The sequence below is a fragment of the Chiloscyllium punctatum genome, chromosome 25 (genome assembly GCF_047496795.1).
Source record: "Chiloscyllium punctatum isolate Juve2018m chromosome 25, sChiPun1.3, whole genome shotgun sequence".
NCBI lineage: Eukaryota > Metazoa > Chordata > Chondrichthyes > Orectolobiformes > Hemiscylliidae > Chiloscyllium > Chiloscyllium punctatum.
Window position 1 is genome coordinate 52,804,409 of NC_092763.1, and position 23,741 is coordinate 52,828,149.

A 23,741-nucleotide genomic window follows, 5' to 3' on the forward strand; every position below is an offset into this window, starting at 1 on the left:
CTCTAGTCCTCCAGCACCTCACCCATGACTACCAATGATAAATGTCTCAGCAAGAGGCCCAACAATCACTTCTCTGGATCCTTAGAGTTCTAGGGTACACTTGATCAGTTTCTGGGAATTTATTCACCTTTACTCGTTTTAAGACATCGAGCATCTCCTCCTCTGTAATATGGACATTTTTCAAGATGTCACCATATATTTCCCCTCTCAGATGATCATTCTCAGCTTGAGGTTCCCAAGACCAATCATAAAGATATTGAATGAGTGTGAAAGAGTGATCTAGCTCTCACCAGATAAAAATGAACCTTCTCCAGATAACCTCTTCATCACATCTCAGCCAGCTGTACTGACCCAGATATTATTACATTCTGGCAATATCTCCTCAGTGATGAATCTCTCCAACAAAGCGTGAATTAATGTGGAAGAAGTCGGTATCAGTGGTTTATATTCTAAGTTGTACAAAAGTTTAGTTAATGAACCAAACATGCAATTTACAGGTGTGAAACATTCAATCACAATGTTAATGGTTTTAGGAAAACATTGAAAATGCAATCTTCTAATGGAGAATCCTGTTTGTTAAATACAGAAGTTGTAAGCGAAACAGGTTTGAAAATGTGTTGCTGGAAAAGCGCAGCAGGTCAGGCAGCATCCAAGGAGCAGGAGAATCGACGTTTCGGGCATGAGCCCTTCTTCAGGAATGAGGAAAGTGTGTCCAGCAAGCTAAGATAAAAAGTAGGGAGGAGGGACTTGGGGGAGGGGCATTGGAAATGCAATAGGTGGAAGGAGGTCAAGGTGAGGGTGATAGGCCGGAGTGGGGTGGGGGGCGGACAGGTCAGGAAGAAGATTGCAGGTTAGGAAGGCGGTGCTGAGTTCGAGGGATTTGACTGAGACAAGGTGGGGGGAGGGGAAATGAGGAAACTGGAGAAATCTGAGTTCATCCCTTGTGGTTGGAGGGTTCCGAGGCGGAAGATAAGGCGCTCTTCCTCCAACTGTCGTGTTGCTATGGTCTGGCGATGGAGGAGTCCAAGGATCTGCATGCCCTTGGTGGAGTGGGAGGGGGAGTTGAAGTGTTGAGCCACGGGGTGGTTGGGTTGGTTGGTCCGGGTGTCCCAGAGGTGTTCTCTGAAATATTCCGCAAGTAGGCGGCCTGTCTCCCCAATATAGAGGAGGCCACATTGGGTGCAGCAGATGCAGTAAATGATGTGTGTGGAGGGGCAGGTGAATTTATAGCGGATATGGAAGGATCCCTTGGGGCCTTGGAGGTAAGTAAGGGAGCAGATGTAGGCGCAAGTTTTGCATTTCTTGCGGTTGCAGGGGATAATGCCGGGAGTGGTGGTTGGGTTGGTGGGGGCTGTGGACCTGATGAGGGAGTCACGGAGGGAGTGGTCTTTTCGGAACGCTGGTAGGGGAGGGGAGGGAAATATATCCCTGGTGGTGGGGTCTGTTTGGAGGTGGCAGAAATGACGACGGATGATACAATGTATATGGAGGTTGGTGGGTGTTAGGTGAGGACCAGTGGGGTTCTGTCCTGGTGGGGATTGGAGGGGCGGGGCTCAAGGGCGGAGGAGCGGGAAGTGGAGGAGATGCAGTGGAGGGCATCGTCGATCACGTCTGGGGGGAAATTGAGGTCTTTGAAGAAGAAGGCCATCTGGGTTGTACGGTATTGGAACGGGTCCTCCTGGGAGCAGATGCAGCGGAGACGAAGGAATTGGGAATATGGGATGGCATTTTTACAGGGGGCCGGGTGGGAGGAGGTGTAGTCTAGGTAGCTGTGGGAGTCGGTCGGTTTATAATAAATGTTCGTGTTGATTTGGTCGCCCGAGATAGAAATGGAAAGGTCTAGGAAGGGGAGGGAGGAGTCTGAGACGGTCCAGGTAAATTTGAGGTCAGGGTGGAAGGTGTTGGTAAAGTGGATGAACTGTTCAATCTCCTTGTGGGAGCATGAGGCAGCGCCGATACAGTCATCGATGTAGTGGAGGAAAAGGTGGGGGGTGGTGCCAGTGTAGCTGCGGAAGATGGACTGTTCCACATATCCTACGAAGAGGCAGGCATAGCTGGGGCCCATGCGGGTGCCCATGGCTACTCCTTTGGTTTGGAGGAAGTGGGAGGATTGGAAAGAGAAGTTGTTCAGGGTGAGGACCAGTTCAGTCAGTCGAAGGAGAGTGTCAGTGGAAGGGTACTGGTTGGTATGGCGGGAAAGGAAGAAGCGGAGGGCTTTGAGTCCTTCGTGATGGGGGATGGAGGTGTACAGGGACTGGATGTCCATGGTGAAGATAAGGCATTGGGGACCAGGAAAGCAAAAATCATGGAGGAGGTGGAGGGCATGGGTGGTGTCCCGAACGTAGGTGGGGAGTTCTTGGACTAAGGGGGACAGGACCGTGTCGAGGTATGCAGAGATGAGTTCGGTGGGGCAGGAGCAGGCTGAGACAATGGGTCGGCCGGGGCAGTCAGGTTTGTGGATTTTGGGCAGGAGGTAGAAATAGAGTTGTGGGACTATGAGGTTGGAGGCGGTGGATGGGAGATCCCCTGAGATGATGAGGTTATGGATGGTCTGGGAGATGATGACTTGGTGGTGGGAGGTGGGGTCATGGTCAAGGGGGCAGTAGGAGGAGGTGTCCGCGAGCTGGCGTTTAGCCTCAGCGATGTAAAGGTCGGTGCGCCAAACTACCACCGCGCCTCCCTTGTCTGCCGGTTTGATAGTGAGGTTGGAGTTGAAACAGAGGGAGTGGAGGGCTACACGTTCTGAGGGTGAGAGGTTGGAGTGGGTGAGAGGGGTGGAGAGGTTGAGGCGGTTAATGTCGCAGCGGCAGTTGGCTATGAAGAGATCGAGGGCAGGTAAGAGGCCAGCATGGGGTGTCCAGGTGGATGGGGTGTGTTGGAGGCGGGAGAAGGGGTTGTCAAAGGGTGGGGGAGAATCCTGGTTGAAGAAATAGGCGCGGAGGTGAAGGCGGCAGAAGACTTGTTCGATGTCTCGCCGCATGTTGAACTCGTTAATCCGAGAGCGTAGGGGAATGAAGATGAGGCCTCTGTTGACGACTGATCTGAGTAATAGGTTTAACAAGTATAAAAGTTAATGTTTACCTACATTCCCATATATAATCCAACAGAGTTAAAAAGATGCCACTATGTCATCCTATTTCTAACTTTTGGATTGTGCTTTCAAAGGAATTTAAGCGAGTTGTAGCAGTGCATCTTGTAATGGTACACATTGGTGCTACTGGGATGAAGGGAGTGAATGTTTAAGGTGGGAGATAGAACCAATCTAGCAGGCTGCTTTCTCTTGGATAGTGCCGAGCTCCTTCAGTGTTATTCAGTGTACTCAATTAACCAAGTGGGGAATATTCCATTACACTCTTCGCTTATGCCTTGTTAGATGGTGGACAGAATTTAGATACCCACTGGAGAATTCCTAGTGGTGGACTTAGAACATAGAAAAGTACAGCACAGAACAGTCCCTTTGGCTCACAATGTTGTGCCAAGGTTAATCCGAAGGTAAAATATTGTAACTTAACATACGCATCCTTCAACTCACTGCTATCCATGTGCATGTCCAGCAGTTGCTTAAATGTCCCCAATGACTCTGCTTCCACCACCATCGCTGGCAACACATTCCATGCATTCACAATTCTGTGCATAAAGAATCTCCCTCTGATGTCTCCTTTATATCTTCCTCCTAATATCTGCAAACTATGACTCCTTATAGTTGACTCCTCAGTCAATCCTGCCCTGGGGAAAAGTCTCTGGCTATTGCCTCTATCTATTCCACTCATTATCTTGTACACCTCGATCAGGTCTCCTCTCTTCCTCCTCCTCTCCAGAGAGAAAAGTCTGAGCATATTCAACCTTTCTTCATAAGGCAACCCCTCCAGTCCAGGTAGCATCCTGATAAACCTTCTTTGCACCCTCTCCAAGGCCTCTGTATCTTTCCTTCAGTAGGGCGACCAGAACTGGACATAATATTCCAAGTGTGGTCTTACCAAGGACTTATAGAGCTGCAGCAAAACCTCGCGGCTCTTAAACTCGATCCCCCTGTTAATGAAAGCCAAAACACCATATGTTTTATGAACAACCCTTTCCACTTGTGTGGCAACTTTTAGGGATTTATGTACTTGCACACCTAGATCTCTCTGTTCCTCCACACTGTCAAGAATCCTGGCTTTCATCTTATATTTAGCATTCGGGTTCGACCTTCCAAAATGCATCACTTCACATTTATCCAGGTTGAACTCCATCTGCCATTTCTCAGCCCATCTCTGCATCCTGTCTATATCGTGCAGAAGCCTGCAGTAGCCCTCTATACTATGAACGACACCTCCAACCTTTGTGTCATCTGCAAATTTGCTAACCGACCCCTTAACCTCCTCATCCAAGTAATTTATAAAAACAACAAAGAACAGAGGCCCAAGAATAGAGCCCTACGGGACCCCACTCAACACTGACCTCCAGGCAGAATACTTACCATCTACAACCACTCTCTGCCTTCTGTCAGCCAGCTAATTCTGTATCCAGATAGCCAAATCTCCCTGTATCCCACACTTCCTGACTTTATGAATGAGCCTACCATGGGGAACCTTATCAAATGCCTTGCTGAAGTCCAAGAAAACACTTGTTATTTTCTTGTAGCCACCATATTATTTCACTCATCAAGTTACATTTCTAAGCAATGGTGAAATCCAGGACATTTCTTGGGAAATGCAATGATGGCAATACCTTTGAAACTCAAAGAGAGATAATTATATTCTCTCGAGTTGGACTGGCACCTGTGTTGGCATTTACGGTGGAAATTGAGAGTGAACCAGAAAACACTGAGGTACTAGTTTCTTTTGTGTTAACATGATACCTGATTGAAAATTGCCATTAGAGGCCAAAAAGAAACACAAGCTTTCTAATCAAATGGGTTTCTAATGGATTATCATGATAATATGCTGGAATGCATCCTTCAGTGTTGGGAAGTTTCCCGTTAACCGGAGCACATTTGTTTTTTTTTTGAGTTGAGGTATCAGGCTGCTTAAAATTAGGATTTCCTCCTTTTCAGGTTTGTTTCCTTATGTGAGCAATTTTTTTTTTCTCTATAAGCAATGAAATTGCATTGATATTTCCATGATATCTTAGAGAAATTTACAAAATTCTTCATGGGAAAGACAGACTGGACGCACAAAGAATGCTTCTCCTTATTGTGGGGTCTAGAGTCAGGGAACATCGTTTGAGAACATGTTTTCAAGTCATTTAGAACTGAGATGAAGAGAAACTCCTTCACTCACTGGTTTGTGGATCTTTGGAATTCTCCACCCTGGAAGGCTGTGAAAGCCCATTAGACAGCGTTTTAGAGAGAGATTGATCCATTTCTCATTACTTGTGACATCAAGGGACATGAGAATACAGTATTGAGATAGGTGGTCAGCAATGAAATAGGATGGTGAAACAAACACAGAAAATGCTGGAGAAGCTCAGCAGACCTGGTGGCATGTGTAGAGAGATAGACAGAGTTAATATTTTCTGGATTAGTGGTGCTGGAAGAGCACAGCAGTTCAGGCAGCATCTGAGGAGCAGTACTATCGACGTTTCGGGCAAAAGCCCTTCATCAGGAATAAAGGCAGAGAGCCTGAAGGGTGGAGAGTTAAGCTAGAGGAGGGTGGGGGTGGGGAGAAAGAAGCATAGAGTATAATAGGTGAGTGGGGGAGGGGATGAAGGTGATAGGTCAGGGGCAGGGGGAGGGCGGAGTGGATAGGTGGAAAAGAAAATAGGTAGGACAAGTCATGGGGAGAGTGCTGAGCTGGAAGTTTGGAACGAGAGTGAGTGGGGGGGAGGGGAAATGAGGAAACTGTTGAAGTCCACATTGATGCCCTGGGGTTGAAGTGTTCCGAGGTGGAAGATGAGGCATTCTTCCTCCAGGCGTCTGGTGGTGAGGGAGCGGCGGTGAAGGAGGCCCAGGACCTCCATGTTGTACTATAACATGGTGTTGTGTGATTTTTTAACTTTGTATATCCCAGTCCAATACCGGCATCTCCAAATCATAACTCTCATTTACAATTTTGAGTCTCTGACTTTTTGGTTCCATCAGCAATAAAAATTCTATGGCAAAAGTCCATCAGCCTTGTCCTGTGTGTTGTTCATTTAAAATTCACAGTTCAGGAGGCAGTGTAATGTTTTCAGCTTAACTTCAAATATATTATTTGGTTTTGGATTAATTGCAGTGAGACATTATTCCAAGCTTTTGTACATCTTGTCAAAAGGCCAGTATACAAAATACCAGAATGGTAGCAAATTTCCTGAACACAGCAATCAAAACCTTCATGTAAATGATTTTTTTTTGCAGATTTGAGGTAGGTAGAAAGCACAGTTTTAGAACAGACACTGAGGGATTCAGAAGCATAATTCTTTGAAATCACGTGATAGGGTAGTTAAGAAGGCAATTGGTGCGTTTTCCTTCATTGCTCAGTCCTTTTGAGTATAGGAGAAGGGAAGTCATGTTGAAATTGTACAGAATGTTGGTGAGATCTCTTCTGGAATACTGTGTCCAGTTCTGGTCACCCATTTCATGGAAGGATATGAATAAGCTGGAGAAGGTTAAGAAGAGATTGACCAGGATTTTGCCAAGTATGGAAGGTATGAGCTATAGTGATAGGCTGGAACTTGTTTCACAGGAGCATAGGAAGTTGAACTTTCCTGATGAAGGCTTATGCCTGAAATGCCAACTCTCCTGCTCCTTGGATGCTGCCTGACCCGCCGTCTTTCTCCAGTGCCACCCTTTTGGACTCTGACTGTCCAACGCCTGCAGTCCTCACTTTCTCCCCATAGATGACTTGATAGAGATTTTTAAAATCTTAAGGAGTATAAATAAGGTGAATGACAGGTGTCTTTGGGGGATTTCAAAACTAGAGGGAAATATTTTTAAGGTGAGAGGAAAAAGATTTAAAAAGGACATGAGGAATAACTTTTTTTATATAGTTGTTCATGTGTGGAATTAACCTCCAGAGGAAGTAATAGATGCATGTACAGTTACAAAGTTTCAAAGACATTTGGATCAGTACATGAATGAGAGGTTTGGCCACATACAGACAGGTGGGACTAGCTTAGTTTGGGATTATCATCGGTATGGACTGAATGGACCGAAGGACCTGTTTCCGTGCTGTATGAGTCTAGTACTCTACAGTACTGCAAAGGTCAGTTCTGGGATCACTCTTGTTCATAATCTACATTAAAAACAATTTGCACATCATTTCTTTCTTTAAAAATAGTATGACTGGCAAAAGACCCCCTCCCTGGACCTCTCCATCTCAGGCGATTGACCCCCTTCCTGGACCTCTCCATCTCCATCTTCGGTGACCAACTAAACACGGACATTTCCTAAAAACCCACTAATTCCCACAGCTACCTGGAACTCCTCCCACTCTACCTCCTGTAAAAATGTCTTCCCTTATTCCCAATTCCTCTACATCCGTTGCAGCTGCTGCCAGAATGGTCAATACCACCATAGAACATCCCAGATGGCCTCCTTCTTCAAAGACTGCAATTTTCCCTCCCACATGGTTGACGACACTCTTGAGCGCATCTCCTTCACTTCCCGCTCCTCCGCCCTTGGACCTCACTCCTCCAATCGCAACAGAGACAGAACCCACCCCCTAACCCCCCAAGGGTCCTCACCTTCTACATAGCTAGCCTCCGCATACACCGCATCATCCTCTGCTACTTCTGCCACCTGCAAATAGACCCCACCGCTAGGAATATATTTCCCTCCCCACCCCTACCAGCCTTCCATAAACACCATTCCTTCTGCAAGTTGCCCATCAGATCCACCCCTGCGAGCCCACAACTCACTCTCAGCACTTTCTCCTACCACCGCAGGAAGTGCAAAACCTGTGACCACATCTCCCCCTCACCTTCATTTAAGGCCCCAAAGGATCTTTCCATAACTGACAGAAATTTACCTGTACTTCTGCACACGTTATCTACTGTATCTGTTGCACCTGATGTGATCTCCTCTACATTGGTGAGACAGGACGCCAACTTGCAGATCATTTCAGAGAACACCTCTGGGACACCTGCACCAACCAACCCAACTACCCTGTGGCTGGACACTTTAATTCTCCCTCCCACTCCACCAAGGACATACAGGTCGCGGGCCTCCTCCATCGTCAAACCCTTACCACTTGATGTCTGGAGGAAGAACGCCTCATCTTCTGCCTTGGGACCCTGCAATTACACACGATCAGTGTGGATTTCACCATTTTCCTCACTTCCCCTCCCCCCACCTTATCCGAGTCCCAAAAGTCCAACTCGGCAATGCCCCTTTGAATGGTACTACCTGTCTATCTTCTTTCCTTCCCACCCATCTGCTCCACCCTCCCCTCTGACCTACCACTTCCACTGCACTTTCAACTACCTACCACATTCCCAGATACCTTCCCCAGGCCCACCTTCTCCCATTTATCTCTCAGCACTCCTGACCCACAAGTCTCATTCCTGATGAAAAGCATATGCCTGAAACGTTGGTTCTCCTACTCCTCAAATGCTGCCTGACCTGCTGTGCTTTTCCAGCACCATATTCTCAACTCTGATCTCCAACATCTGCAGTCCTCACTTTCTCCTCATTAATTTGATTAACCCAGTTACTGATATTACCAATTATGCAGTTTATATTTTTATTACATTTGACAATAGAAATTTCCATCAATCGAGTTTCTGTAATAAACAGCAGCATTATGGATTTATTGGGAGAACACAACTTGGCCAATGTGCAAATCTGATTTAACATACAAGTGAAAATATCGAAGTATAAATTTTTACCCTCCTTCACCATACATGCATGCACACAAATACCCCAATTAAAGGAAAAATAAAGAACTTTTTCTACAGAGATTAATTTTAAAAAAAAATCAATAATGGTTAGTTGTTAAAAGAAAAAAAAGGTTACAATTAGGTTTTGTTAAGAAGGCTGATGTCATAACATTACCAATGCAGTCTTCTATGTGAGGAATTAGTTAAAAGTCTACCTTAATTCGACTTCAAAAATTTCAATGCACTATGTAGAATCTGGTCGAACTATCACAGTTAGCCACTAACATGACTCCAGCTGCTTTTTTCCTGGTTTCAATTAGATGGTTCTCTAACAAGTATTGGATTTCTAGCTTCACTGGCCTGTTTCTCCAGATGTAAGTAATAAGAATGATGTTTACTAGGAGAAGGTTCGATTACATTCGTATCAACCATGCCTAAAGTTGTGCATTGCTTGTCCCTACAGAGTTTATTTTTATATTTTTGTGAGGTCACCTCCCTGGTTCTGTCTCTATGTATGAAAATCATGCTGTATATTTTCTGTAATAATTCAGCGTAAGCTAACCAGGTGGTAGGTGGTGCATTTTTGGAATTGTCTAGGCCTCCTCCAGCATCGCCCTCATTATTCCTTTCACCCTTCACATTATATTCCTGACATACCTCTGTTAATTTATTCTCCTCTCAGCAGTGATAGTACTTCAACATATTTATGTCACATAGCAAGCTCTTTTATTCTCGTGATCTGGGGTGTCCATCAAATTATTTCCCAGAGCTTATGAGTTTCCTTCATGGATGCCTCAATCATAATTTTATCAGATCGCCCTGAAATATGAACTAGTGAGGGTAGGAATAGGAGGATGGATACAGCAGATGAATGTGCGGTTGAGGAGCTGGTGCAGGGGAGAAGGGTTCTCATTTTTCGAACATTGGAATCTCTTCTGGGGTAGAAGTGACCTGTACAAGAAGGACGGATTGTACATGAATTGGTAGGGGACTAATACACTGGCAGGAAGATTTGCTCGAGCTGCTTGGGAGGATTTAAACTAGCGGTGGGTGGAGGGGAGGCAACCTAGGGAGATAGTGAGGAAAGAGATAAATCTGAGACTGGTACAGTTGAGAACAGAAGTGAGTCAAAAGGCCAAGGCAGGCAGGGACAAAGCAGAGAACAAGATAGGATTGATAGATTAAACTGCATTTATTTCAATACAAGAAGCCTAGCAGGGAAGGCAGATGAACCTAGGGCATGGTGAGGAACATGGGACTGGGATAGCATAGCAAGTACACAGACATGGCTTAGGGATGGATAGGACTGGCAGCTTAATGTTTCAGGATTCAAATGCAACAGGAAGGATAGAAAGGGAGGAAAGACAGGAGGGGAAATGATGTTTTTGATAAGGGTTGGCATTATGGCTGTGCTTAGGGAAGATATTCCTGAGAATACGTTGAGGGAAGTTATTTGGGTCGAACTGAGAAATAAGAAAGACATAATCACCTTATTGGGGATAGTACTGTAGATCACCCCAGTAGTCAGTAGGAAATTGAGAAACAATTTGTAAGGAGATCTCAATTATTTGTAAGAAGAATAGGTAGTAATGGTAGGGGATTTTAATTTTCATAACGTATGGGACTGCTATAGTGTTAAGAGTTTAGATGGAGAGGAATTTGTCAAGAGTATTCAAGAAAGTTTTCTGATTCAGTATCTGGATAAACCAATGAGAGAAAGTGCAAAACTTGACCTGCTCTTGGGAAGTAAGGCCAGGCAGGTGACTGAGGTGTCAATTGAGAAGTACTTTGGAGCCAGCGACCATAATTCTTTTTGTTTTAAAATAGTGATGAAAAAGGATATACTGGAGCCAATCTTGATGGTATTAAGCAAGAACTTTCAAAAGCTGATTGGGGGCAGATGTTTGCAGGTAAAGAGACAGCTGGAAAATGGGAAGCCTTCAGAAATGAGATAACGAGAGTTCAGAGACATTATATTCCTGTTAGGGTGAAAGACAAGGCTGGTAGATATAGGGAATGCTATATGACTAAAGAAATTGAGGGTTTGGTTAAGAAAAAGAAGGAAGCATATGTCAGGCATAGACAGCATGCATTGAGTGAATGCTGAGAAGAATATAAAGGCAGTGGGAGTTAGGAGAGTGCAAAGGGATTTTCTAAAAAAAATTAAGGACAAAAGGTCAACTTTGGAGAGAATACACCCAAATACAGGTGACCAGCTCTTGATTTCAGTAAAGGTCCCACACAGTCTACCAACATTCTTATCAAAGACTGGTATGGGAATTGAAGATGTCAGTTTGGTTGGTATTCTGACAATTTGGCATATCTGACATGTTTTACAAAGCCATAACAAGTCCTGGTGAAGTTCTGACCAGTATAAGTATGGACAAATAAAGTTAGGTTTTCTGGAATTTTAGAAATTCTGCCAGAGGACTGTTCTTCGTAACTCCTGATAAAATTGACGTGGTATCATTATGTGGTAAAACATCATCCATCCTACCTCAGCTGGTCTGTGAGCAAACCTCCACTTCCTCATTAGCATCACATTTTTAATACAGTATAAGTTTGAGGTTTTTGACTAAGCAGAGGCAGGTGACTTTGGTTTAATCCTTGATGAGATGTCAAAAGATTGCTTGTTTGTTTTGGTCAGTGGCATTAATGATGTAACTATGCAAAAGTGCCTACTAGCTGAAGCCTAGCTGGGCTTCAAACAGGCACTATAATTGGCTTTATCATTGGAAAATGTGGCAAGTGGAGCATATGAGTTTTGGGATATTTTGATGGAAGTGGACACCCTTGCCAGTCTGACTGAGCTTGGGGAACACCAGTTGAGTGAAGACAATTGCATAGCCTCACTCAGGAGATATCCTGAACAGAGGGACTCCAGGTAAGCCCACAGCAAAATTCGCTCTGGATTCACCCTTAAGTTTGTGCAAGACTTCGGCAAGTTAGGGAATCTTTACAGATTAAGTGGACAACTTCAGTTCCAGTCTTTTATGAGAAGCAGTTGGTTCATATGCCACTGATTGTGGTAAAAGGCTCAGGCCAAAGCTTGATGGGATGAAATTGGTTGAGAAAGACTCACCAAGATTGGATCAACATTTTATGATTAGAAAATGGCTGCCTAAGTGAAGTCCAAATTAAATACCTGAAAGTATTTCAGAAAGGGTTTGGGACTATCAAAGGAGCCAAGCCCACCTTGCATATTGACCAGAAAGCAATTCCATGATTCTGTAATGCCTGCCCAGTGCCACTTGCCTTACGGGCAAAACTGCAGGCAGAATTCAGGGGACTGGAAAGTGAGGAATCTTGAAACCAGTCTAGTTTGCAGAATGTGAGGCACCGGTTGTACCGATCGTGAAGCTCAACAGGTTTATTCACCTTTGTAGGGATTTTAAGCAAACAGTAAACTGCTTTTTGCAGCTGAACCCAATCCCTCACATAAGGGGATTACACAAAGCTGTCAAGGGGCGCTGTCCTTCACAAAGCAGACATGAGCCATGCATATTTGCAATTGTGATTAAATGAGAATTCCCAGCAGTATATTACAATTAATACCCAAAAGGGTTTGTACCAATATATGTGACTGCCATTTGGGGTATCGTTAACCTGTGCAATTGTTTAGCAGATGATAGAAAAGATTTTACAAGGTCTATTCCAAGTTGCCAGTTATTGAGATGACATGGTACTGGCAGGGAAGACGAATAAGGAGCACTGAGAGAACTTGGACAAAGTTCTTAGATTTTTTTCCCAGAGGTATATGCACTTTAGAAGGGGGACAAAATGCATTCTAGACAATCAATTGATCTATATGGGGTACAGTGTAAGACCAGGTTACATGATTGAAAGATAAAGTAAGAATGATCAAAGGTGACCGTCTCCCACATGTGGGCCAGAGCTTAGGTCTTTCCTTGGGCTGCTAAATTATTATGGAAAGTTCTAACATAACCTGGCCTCCATCATGGTACCTTTTGCATCATCTCTTAATCTTCAAAATGGTCATATAGCCAAGACATAGCTTTCATGGAAGTGAAGAAACTGCTATTGTCATCTAAAGGTGTTGGCACACTATGATCCCAAGCAACATCTGTTATTGACATGCGATGCCTTAATAACAAGGCATTAGGGTAGTATTAGCTCATAGGTGGCCCAATGGAGAGGAATACCCAATAGCATATGCATCCAGAAGTTTGGCTGCTGCAGATTCTAAATATGCTCAGATAGAGAAAGAAGGTTTGTTGGTCATATTTGGAAGCAGCAAATTCCACCATCAGCTGCTTCAGTTTTGCCATATATTAGCCAGTGGTTGTAGCACAAGTTGAAGAGCCTGTATGGTTTTAAATTTTCGAGACACACTTCCAGTCACTGTTGACAAAATTAGATTTTGGGTTCAGAAAGAATCGGTCCTGGAAAAAACTGAAACAGCTAATGGTGATGGCGGAAACCAAAGAGCTGTCACAACCAGAATTGGAACCTTTTTGGACCGGGAGAGACCAGATCACAGTAGAGGATGGCACATTATTCTGGGGAGCAAGACTGGTTGTCCCAATAAAAAGTCACAACTAGATACTGAACTGCACCAGGTTCATCCAGGGGTTTCCAAAGTAAAGATATGTCTGGCCAGGATTGAATGCAGATGTAGCTGCCTTGGTGGAGTAGTGTCCAGAATGCCAACAAGGACAAAAGTTATCACTAGCAGCTCCCTCACATTCGTGGGAATGGCCAGGTAAACCCTGGAATCAGTTACACATTGACAATGCAGGTTTAATGGGCTCAATATTCTTCATCGCTGTGAAGGACATTGAGTCCATTGTGTGGGTGTCCCGGAGATGTTCTCTGAAGCGCTCTGCAACAAGGCGTCCAGTCTCCCCAGTGTAGAGGAGACCATATCAGGAGCAACGGATATAATAACTGACATGTATGGAAGTGCAGGTGAAACTTTGATGGATGTGGAAGGCTCCTTTTGGGCCTTGGATGGAGGTAAGGGAGGAGGTTTGGGTGCAGGTTTTGCAATTCCTGCATTGTCTTCCTTGCCTAACCTCCCCACCACTACTTTCCACTGACACTCTTATTCATTTGGCTGAACTGGTCCTCAGCCTCAACAATTTCTCCTTCCAATCCTCCCACTTCCTTCAGATGAAAAGGGTAGCCATGGGCATCCGTATGGGCCCCAGCTATGCCTGTCTCTTTGTTGGCTATGTAGAACAGTCCATCTTCTGGAGCTACAGTGGCACCACTCCCCACCTCTTCCTCTGCTACCTTGATGACTGCATCAACGTCACATCGTGTTCCCAGAGGAAGTCAAACAGCTCATCAACTTCACCAACACATTCCCCCCGACCTTAAATTCACCTGGACCATCTCTGACTCCTCCCTCCCCTTCCTGGACCTCTCTACCTCCATCCACGAAGACCGACTCAACAATGACATTTTTTACAAATCCACCGACTCCCACAGCTACCTGGATTATACATCCTCTCACCCTACCTCCTGCAAAAATGTATCCTGTATTCCCAATTCCTCCACCTCCGCTGCATCTGCTCCCAGGAGGAGCAGTTCCACCACAGAATACACCAGATGGCCTCCTTCTTGTAAGACCAAAATTTCCCCTCCCACATGGTTGAAGATGCCCTCCAATGCATCTCATTCACATCCCGCAGCTCTGCCCTTGAACCCCACACCTCCAACCGCAACAAGGACAGAACCCCCCCGGTCCTCACCTCTCACCCAGCCAACTTCCGCATAAATCGCATCATCTGCTGACATTTCTGCCACCTACAAATGGACCCCACTACTAGGGATATATTTCCCTTCCCACCCCTATCTGCCTTCAGCAAAGATCGTTCTCTTTGCGATTACCTGGTCAGGGCCACACCCCTAACAACCCACCCTCCCCTCCTGGCACCTTCCTGTACCACCGTAGGAATTGCAAAATATGTGCCCATACCTCTTCCCTTACTTCCCACAAAGGAGCCTTCCACATACATCAAAATTTCACCTGCACATCCACACATATCATTTATTGTATCCGTTACTCCCGATGCAGTCTCCTCTACATTGGGGAGACTGGACACCTTCTTGCAGAGCGTTTTAGAGAATATCTCTGGGACACCTGCACCAACCAACCCCAGTGCCCCATGGGTAAACATTTCAACTTCCCCCGCTCCCACCCCACTCTGCCGAGGACATTCAGGTCCTGGGCTTCCTACGTCACCACTTACTCACCACCCAAAGCCTGGAGGAAGAACGCCTTATCTTCCGCCTCGGAATCCTTCAACTCCAGGGCATCAATGTGGCCTTCACCAGTTTCCTCATTTCCACTCCCCCCACCTTACCTTCCAGCTCAGCACCGTCCTCATGACCAGTCCCACCTGTCAATCTTCCTTCCCACCTACCCACTCCACCCTCCTCTCCGACCTATCACCTTCATCCCCACCTCCATCCACCTATTGCACTCTCAGCTACCTTCTCCCCAGCCCCACACCCCTCCCATTTATCTCTCCACCTCCGAAGCTCTCAGCCTGACTCCTGAAGAAGGGCACTGGCCAGAAATGTCAATTTTACTGCTCCTAGGATGCTGCCTGGCCTGCTGTGCTTTTCTAGCAACACACTCCCAACCTTCATCCCTGTGAATGCCCACTCAAAGTGGTTGGACATGCATACAGTTTATTTATCAACCATGGGGACGATGATAGAAAAGCTGCATGCATCTTTTGTAATACACAGACTCCCAGAAGTGTTAGTCACAGGTAATGGGCCATTGTTTAACAGCAGGGAATTTAAATATTTCCTAAAAATAAATGGTATTCAACATACAAGGACAGCTCCATACCCATTCATCATCCAATGGTCTGTCAGAAAAATCATTCCAAACTTGGAAGGCAGGCTTAAAGAAACAGCCTACAGCTTCTCTAGATACTAAAGGGTCCCAGTTCCTGTTTGATTATAGAACCACTCCTCATGCAACTACAGGGATAGCTCCAGCAGTGTTGCTCACAGAGAGAAGTCTCCGTACCAGGTTAAATCTGAACTCCCCAATCTGGGGAGAGCATGAAACACCACCAGATGCGTCAATGCTCGACAGAAGACTCTGTTAAGTAAGAAAGACTGTTTACTTCAGGGGACAATGGTTGGTGTAGGAGCCAGGGGAATGCCCTGCATGGGTAAGAGGCATGGTTGATGCAATGTTGGGTCCAGTAATATGTAAAGTTTGGGAAGATGCGATGGTCCTGAACAAGCTTATGGATCATATGAAAGCTGCAAACTTGCAAATGATGTGGGAGCAGAAGATGCACATCTCCTTGACAACCTTTCCGACTGTTCCAAAACCCATGCATTCTCCCTCTTCATCAAGCGTCGAAGAAAACTCAGAATCTAAAATTGACATGATGGATATCACAGCTTCAATGACTTTGCCACCTGAAGTGAAGAATGAATTTCCTCCAAGATGCTCCAGCTGCAAGAGAGAAGCTGTGCGTTACATGCCACCCATATCAAAGGCAGAGTTGGAGGAACCTGACCCAATGCTAAAATGCCTCAGAAGGTGTACAAAACAAAAGGTCAATATCTTCAAATTCAGATGGGGAAGATGTTGTGATTATAATAAGATCAATCAGGTGGATATGATAGAATCTGATTTTTCGGACTGGGACTGTTGATTTGATCCAATTAGGGAGCCCAGATATAAACAGGAAAATCAGGGGTTCTGCTTACTCAGAGCTGTGTAAATAGAGGGTGAGTTGATGATGAGATACCAGCCTCTATACCGGCTTCTGTGAGGTTACTTCAATACTGAGATGCTTAATTGATTGGAAAGCTGCCATTCAAGGCGCCTTGTGTAACTGTAACAGAGTTGTATTTAAACTGTATGACTTTCTTTGTTTGGTGGGGAGGTATCTGGACTGCTCAGAAACTCTCTCCCCACCAGCATAACGCAATAAACTCTGTGACGATTGAAGTTGACCTTGGATGTTGAGTGTTTTATTTGGTCACTCTGCTCATTAGCACTGATTGGGTAGCTTTTCTTAACTCTGGATTAGTTTGCTGTTTCTTGATCAGTAAAAACGTATTGATCATTTTCCTTGGATTATCTAAATCTCCATACAATATCTTAAAAGCAAAATATCACTCTATGGTGCCAATTTGTCCTTCACTGGAGGAATTTGTTTTGCCGTTGCTCAGATAAAGAAAATATTTCAGGGAATATTTCTTGCAACTGTCTCCTTGACCACACTTGTCCTTTGTGATTATGGGAGAAGTTACTGTTTTTGTTCATGACAAATCAGTTCCAGGAGTTGGTTAATGCCATCTACAAGAAAACTGTGGATAGTCCCTATCAATATCATTCCAGACACATTCCAAGTGTACCCAATACAATGTACAATTTATATATTCCCTTCATTAAGGGTGCTCTTGTGGTGCACTGGACTGGTTCACTCTACACCTGGACTGAGAGGCCCAGATTCAACATCAACCTTCTCCAGAGGTGTGTAATAATATCTGTCTGACCAGATTGATTAGCAAAATAAGTTGCATTTAAAAAAAAACTCCCATTAATACTGTTGTCCCTGGTGGACAATTTATGCCAATCCCAGCAAAGTTTAGGTGGATCCTTACTGCAGATAATGGTTAAGTTTCAACTGAGGGTTATGGAATTACTTTTCCTGTAGTAAATGTTTTCTGTAGCTCTCAGGTATCCTGTTCACCTCCCCTCATTTATAATCATCTTTGCACTTGGCCTCACAGATGCAGCCAAGTTTACAATTTGATCTGCTGTATTTAATCAGGATTCTTTCCTGTATATGTTTTTTTGGCTTATCTTGTAACTTCTAGCCACCTGCTCAAAGGTGTCCCATTTTGTGACAATGGAAATACTTAGGCTTTTGGATGTCAATTTCCTGCTCAGTTTCTTCCTTTTTGACTTGAGGAGGAGAACATGAGTTATTTGTAGCTGTCCCTCCCACTTTCTAGTGTTTGGATTGTGGAAAATAAGCTTACAAACATTTGCCAAATCTACTGTCTGTCTGGTTGTTAAAACATTTTGATCATCTTTGTGGCTTAGTATTTATAAAGGGAGCTGGATTTTAAAATTGGAGCACAATTATTTGTCCAAATATCTGGTACCTGGGTACCTTTAATGCCCACACTCAAACATCAAATTTATTTTACTTCATCTCTCCAGTTCTATATGAATCTGCCCAGGATTTCTGTAGGTTCTGAAATTTCTGGCTGTAAATTGAGGTTCAAATCCATAGCTTCCTGAAAGTGGCCAAGCAAGTAGATAGAGTAGTAAGAAAAATGTATGGCATGCTTGTCCTTCATTGATCGGGGAATTGAGTACAAGAACTGGGATGTCATGTTGCAGCTTTATAAGACTTTGGTTTGGCCACACTTAGAGTATTGTGTTCAATTCTGGTCGCCACATTACAGGAAGGTTGTGGAAACTTCGGAGACGGTGTACAAGAGGCTGGATTAAAGGGTATGAGCTATAAGGAGAGGCTAGAAAAGCTCGAGCTGTTTTCTCTACAGTGGCAGAGGCTGAGGGGAGACTTGACAGAAGTTTGAAATTATGAGATACATAAATAGGGTTGACGGTCTGAATTCTTTTCCCAGAAATGTATAATACGAGGGGGGAAAATTCATATGCTTCGAAAATAGACTTTTTGGGGAGGCATTTCCCAATCAGCAGCAGCCTCCTCTGAAAAGACAGCAAGATCTTCATGAGCTCTTCCTATTAGCTTGCTTGGCATGTGCAGTGTCCAGTTTTCTTTTGGCTACCTCATCTGTTCAGCAATGTTTCCAACGAATTTTTTATTTTTAAAAAAGCCTCTACATCCCTTTCATAAAATTTTAGATTTGTATAAATCGGTTTAGCTTCTTACTAGATTATGGATTGAAATCGGGTATTTTCTGCTGTGAATTTGTGTGAGAGTCTAGGGTATCCTTTTGTAGTTCCAGCATTTTAAGTCAGTATTCCATTTCTTGATCATGCTTTCTACTCTCCTGCTTCATTTATTTCATTTTTTAACCTCTTTCCTTTTGCAATTGTAATTCTCACTCCTTAAATGCTCATCCTCTCTTTTTCCTCTTTTTGAAACGCTCTTTATTATTTCCTTTTTCTCTCTCTCTGAAGTTCAATGTTTTTCATTTCATTTTCTCTTTCAAGCTGCTTCATGTGCAACTGAATTATTTATTCACAGACCTATTTTGGGCACACTTGTATCATATATATATTTCAATTGTAAATTTATCAGTTAAAAACCATTGGAAACATTCCTTATTTTTAATACTAAATTATACAATCTTCTGAACACATACACAGCAGACTGGGAATCAGTTTTATTTTCTCCCCATGTCAAATATACATGGAATGATTTTGGAAAATCACAGTTTTCCATTAATTCACAGGTTTCCTATTGGAGTAATCTGTCTTCCCCTCTGTTCATTCTTAACGATCAAATCATCATCCATTAACTGATGATTCCATTCTACATTCATCAACTTTCTTCAGATAATACATCCTCAGCATTTACCATCTTCAATACTTTCACAATGCATCTTGATGTCCTTTGTGCCCTTCCATCAGTTCAGTTGAAAAATCGTGTTTCTTTTGAGTTTCAACAATCGAAAATCATAATGTAGATGACTGACCTCCTGTAACAGAGGAATTATACTAATGTGGACCAACTCCAGACATGAAAAATTGAATTGGGAGATTATCTTGAGACAGGAATAAAAAGCTGCCACTGAACTAAAAGTCCTACAGCAGTTAAATGGAGAAGGCATCCATTTTCTGGACAAGTTGATCAGGTAAAAATGCTTATCAGCAACACTGTACGCATTCTGACAGAACCATCAAGATTCTTTTGGAAGAATGACACAGAATATTCTTCAACAATGTTTGTTGTTGACCCCTCAGAACATTCTCACAAACAACTAAGAAGATGTTGCCTCTATGTGAATGTCAGTTGAACGATGTAAAAAATGTACAAACAAAGCAGGAAAATGGATGTGGACTAAAGTTTCCTCTACTCTTACCCAATAATGTGACAGATGATTGTGTAGTGATAATGTCACGAGCTAGCAATCTAGATGCCCAAGTTAATTCCTTGAGAACATAGGTTCAAATTTCCTATGGCAGCTGGTGATATTTAAATTCAATTCATAAAATCTGGTATTGAAAACTGGTCCCATTACTGATAAAGTTCAAACTACTGTCAATTGTTGTAAAATCCCATCTGGTTCACTAATGTCATTTATCTGCCATTCTTACTTGGTCTGAACTATCTGTGACTCAATTCCCACAGTTATGTAGTTGACTCTTAAATGTCCTCTGAACTGATTGAACAAGCCATTCTGTTTAAGGGCAATTAGGGATAGGCAATAAATGTGACATCCATATTGCGTGGAAGAATAAATAAACAGAACGTGGTTCATGCTCAAGTTCAGAGCAACACCTAGTATACAAATGTGATAATGTTTCAATTTCTTGTTCTTGTATGATATCTCCATTGAGGAAATGATGCACTATGGGTCAGCTCCAAAACAGTACTGCAATGTTGTCCTCCAAACCAATTTTGCACCTAATTCTTAAAAACATTCGGTGAGGGTACTCTCATTTGCGCAGATACATCAGCACAACTCTCAGATTCTTTATTCAGATACATTCTCCTTAGAAACTTTGCAAATATAAGACACCACATAAAATATTTGCAGTTTGTTTATCCTTAAATCTAGTTTCTCATCCTGTTAATGTATTGTTACCATGGCTGCTATACTTATTACTTCATCACAATTCCATTCAAGTCATCTTCCTTAACTTCTCTCAGTACCAACATATTCCATCAATATCTTAAGTAGTCAATTTTGTTAAGGAGATACTTTTTAGTATATTTCATAACTTAAGAACTCATTCAGGAATTAATTTAATTTTCTTAGCCAATTAATATTACAGTGCTACTTATTTCTTTTAAATAGTCAGCATAATCCTCAAGTGACCTTAGTTATAAGAGGATTCTTTACGTGTAGTCACCATTAACAGCTCCTCTTCCAACTAAATAGTTTCCTTGTGTCCTGTTAGCTATAAATGCCTTACAGGTCTTGGACAGGAAAAAATTAGCTGCACCATCTGTCTAGAGTCATAGAGTAACAGAGACGTATAGCATGGAAACAGACCTTTCTCTCCAACTTGTCCATACTGACCAGATATCCAAAATTAATCTGCCATTTGCCAGCTTTTGGCCCATATCCCTTTAAACCCTTTCTTTTCATATACCTATCCAGGTGCCTTTTAAATGTTGTAATTATACTGGCCTCCACCACCTCTGGCAACTCATTCCATACATGCACCACCCTCTGCATGAAAAATTGCCCGAAGGTCCTTTTTTAAATCTTTACCCTCTCACCTTATGGCCTCTGGTCTTGGACTCCCCTACCCTGGGAAAAGATATTTTGGCTATTCACCCTGCCCATGTCTATTATGATTTTATAAATTTCTAAGGTCACCCAGCAGCTTCCAACACTCCAGGGAAAATAACCTCAGGCTCTCTCTATAGCTCAAACTCTCCAACCCAGGCAACATACTTGTAAATCCTTTCTGAACCGATCAAGTTTCACAATATCTTTCCTATAGCAGGAAGACCAGAATTGAATGCAATATTCCAAAAGTGGCCCAACCAATGTCCTGTACAGCGACAACATGACATCCTAACTCCTATACTCAATTCACTGACCAACAAAGGCTAGCATATCAAATGCCTTCTTCACTACCCTGTCTACCTATGAGTGAGCTTACAAGGAACTATGAACCTGTTCCTCAAGGTCTCTTTGTTCAACAACACCTCCCAGGACCTTGCCATTAAGTGTCTAAGTTTGACCCTGATTTGCATTTCCAAAATGTAGCATCTCACATTTATCAAAATTAAACTTCACCTGCCACTCCTCTGTCCATTTGCTCATCTGATCAAGGTCCTGTTTTAATTTGAGGTAACTTCTTGGTTGACTGTTACACTGCCAATTTTGATGTCAGGAAACTTGCAGTTACTGTGCAGTTTACTGGCAATGTCTTCTGCATTCACAGATAGCTGCATTTGAAATAGACACCCACCACTCCTAACCTTACCATCCTTCTCCAAGCTTTCTCAACCTCATCCCACACCTGAGGCATGTTGACCCTCAGGTTAAACTCACAAATGAGAAACCACCCTATGACTTCTTTCACTTTAACTAGCAGCCTTCTTGCAAAAGCTTTCTGCTGCACAGCCTCCACTTTTAACAGTCAAAGAGGGGACTGAGTGCTGGCTGCACTATTACTTGCCAACAATCTCATGCCTTTGTTTTGCATTTCTATTCCCTCTTCTTTCACTGCTAAGGACAGTATGAAACAGTTCTGCTTTAAAAGGGTGGTAAAAGTTTGGAACTCTCTTCTGTAAACATCAATTTATGCATGATTAATTCTTGATTTGAAACTTAAGATTAATAGATTTTTGTCTTCCAAAAATATTAAGTAATATGAGGTGAAGATGGGTGTTAAAACTAATTGCAGTATGGCAACGATCCAATTGAATATTAGAATTGGCTCAAGGGGCTAAATAGCTGACTTTTGTTTCCATGTTTCTCGTTATGACAGATATAATGATCCATTTATTTTATCGTAGATTATACTAAATTGGTACAAATGTTCTAAATAAATTAGAGAAATGCTATTGACCAGCACTTCACCCTGTTCCAAAGTCATGTTTCCATTTACATTTGGTGTTATAAGTAGACTTAGTGCCAAACTTAATTCGAAGCAATAGCAAAGTAGAAAACAGATATTTGCCAATAATGCACTTGAAAGCAATTATCTTAATTGATTCCAAGGTTATTATTTAATGGCTGCAAAAAATGGGTTTGCTGCTTATTAATAGCTTTTACATCCCAATCCAAACATTTGGATGCATCTCAAGTATCACAAACGTAATTATAATTTAGATAAATTGAACTGTGCACTGTTCATTGATTTAAATACAGGAACATTTACAAAATTCTAGTCAAAAATATAGCTTCTATGATTTGATTTATAAAGATTATCAGGAGATAAAATGTGGATTTTGATCAATATCTAAAATCTAACTTTTCATTTTGCATACTGTTTCTAAGTTCTCTTTTTACTTACTGTTAAATACTTTTTGATAGAACCTGTCTTGAGCTTCATGAGATGAAACAATTTAATAAATTCATAGAAAATTCCTAATACCTTTTTTAAAAAGAAAACATTCATCAATTAAAAATCTAGAAATAGTCTGTATGAATGTAGCACCTCTTGTGTTCTCATCTTGACCTGAAGTGTTTCACAACTGAGAGTGTGGTGCTGGAAAAGTGCAGCTGGTCAGGCAGCATCCAAGGAACAGGAGAATTAATGTTTTGGGCATAAGCCCATCATCAGAAATGAGGCTTGTGGGTCAAAGAGGCTGAGAGATAAATGGGTAGGATTGGGAGAAAGGTAGCTGAGACAGCAATAGGTGGATGAAGGTGAAGGAAAAAGTGATAGGTCAGGGTGAGTGGAGCAGATAGATGAGAAAGGTGATGGACAGGTCAGGAGGACAGTGTTGAGTTGGAGGTGTGGGACTGGGATAATGTGAGGGAGGGGAAATGAGGAAGCTGTTAAATCCACATTGATCCTGTGTGGTTGCGGGGTCCCAAGGCAGAATATGAGGTGTCAGGTGGTAACGGTTTGGTGCTGCAGGAGGCCCAGGACCTCCATATCCTTGACAGAGCAGGAGGGGGAGTTGAAGTGTTCAGCCATGGCGTGGTGGGGTTGGTGTGTGTGCGTGACTCAGAGATGTTCTCTGAAATGATCCACAAGAAGGCATCCTGTCTCCACATTGTACAGGAGCGTTCTTCAATGTCCATTCAGTTCTTGCATTTCCATACCTTCTTCTCATGGTTCATTGTCAGGGGTTAGTAACCTCTCATCAACTAATTTC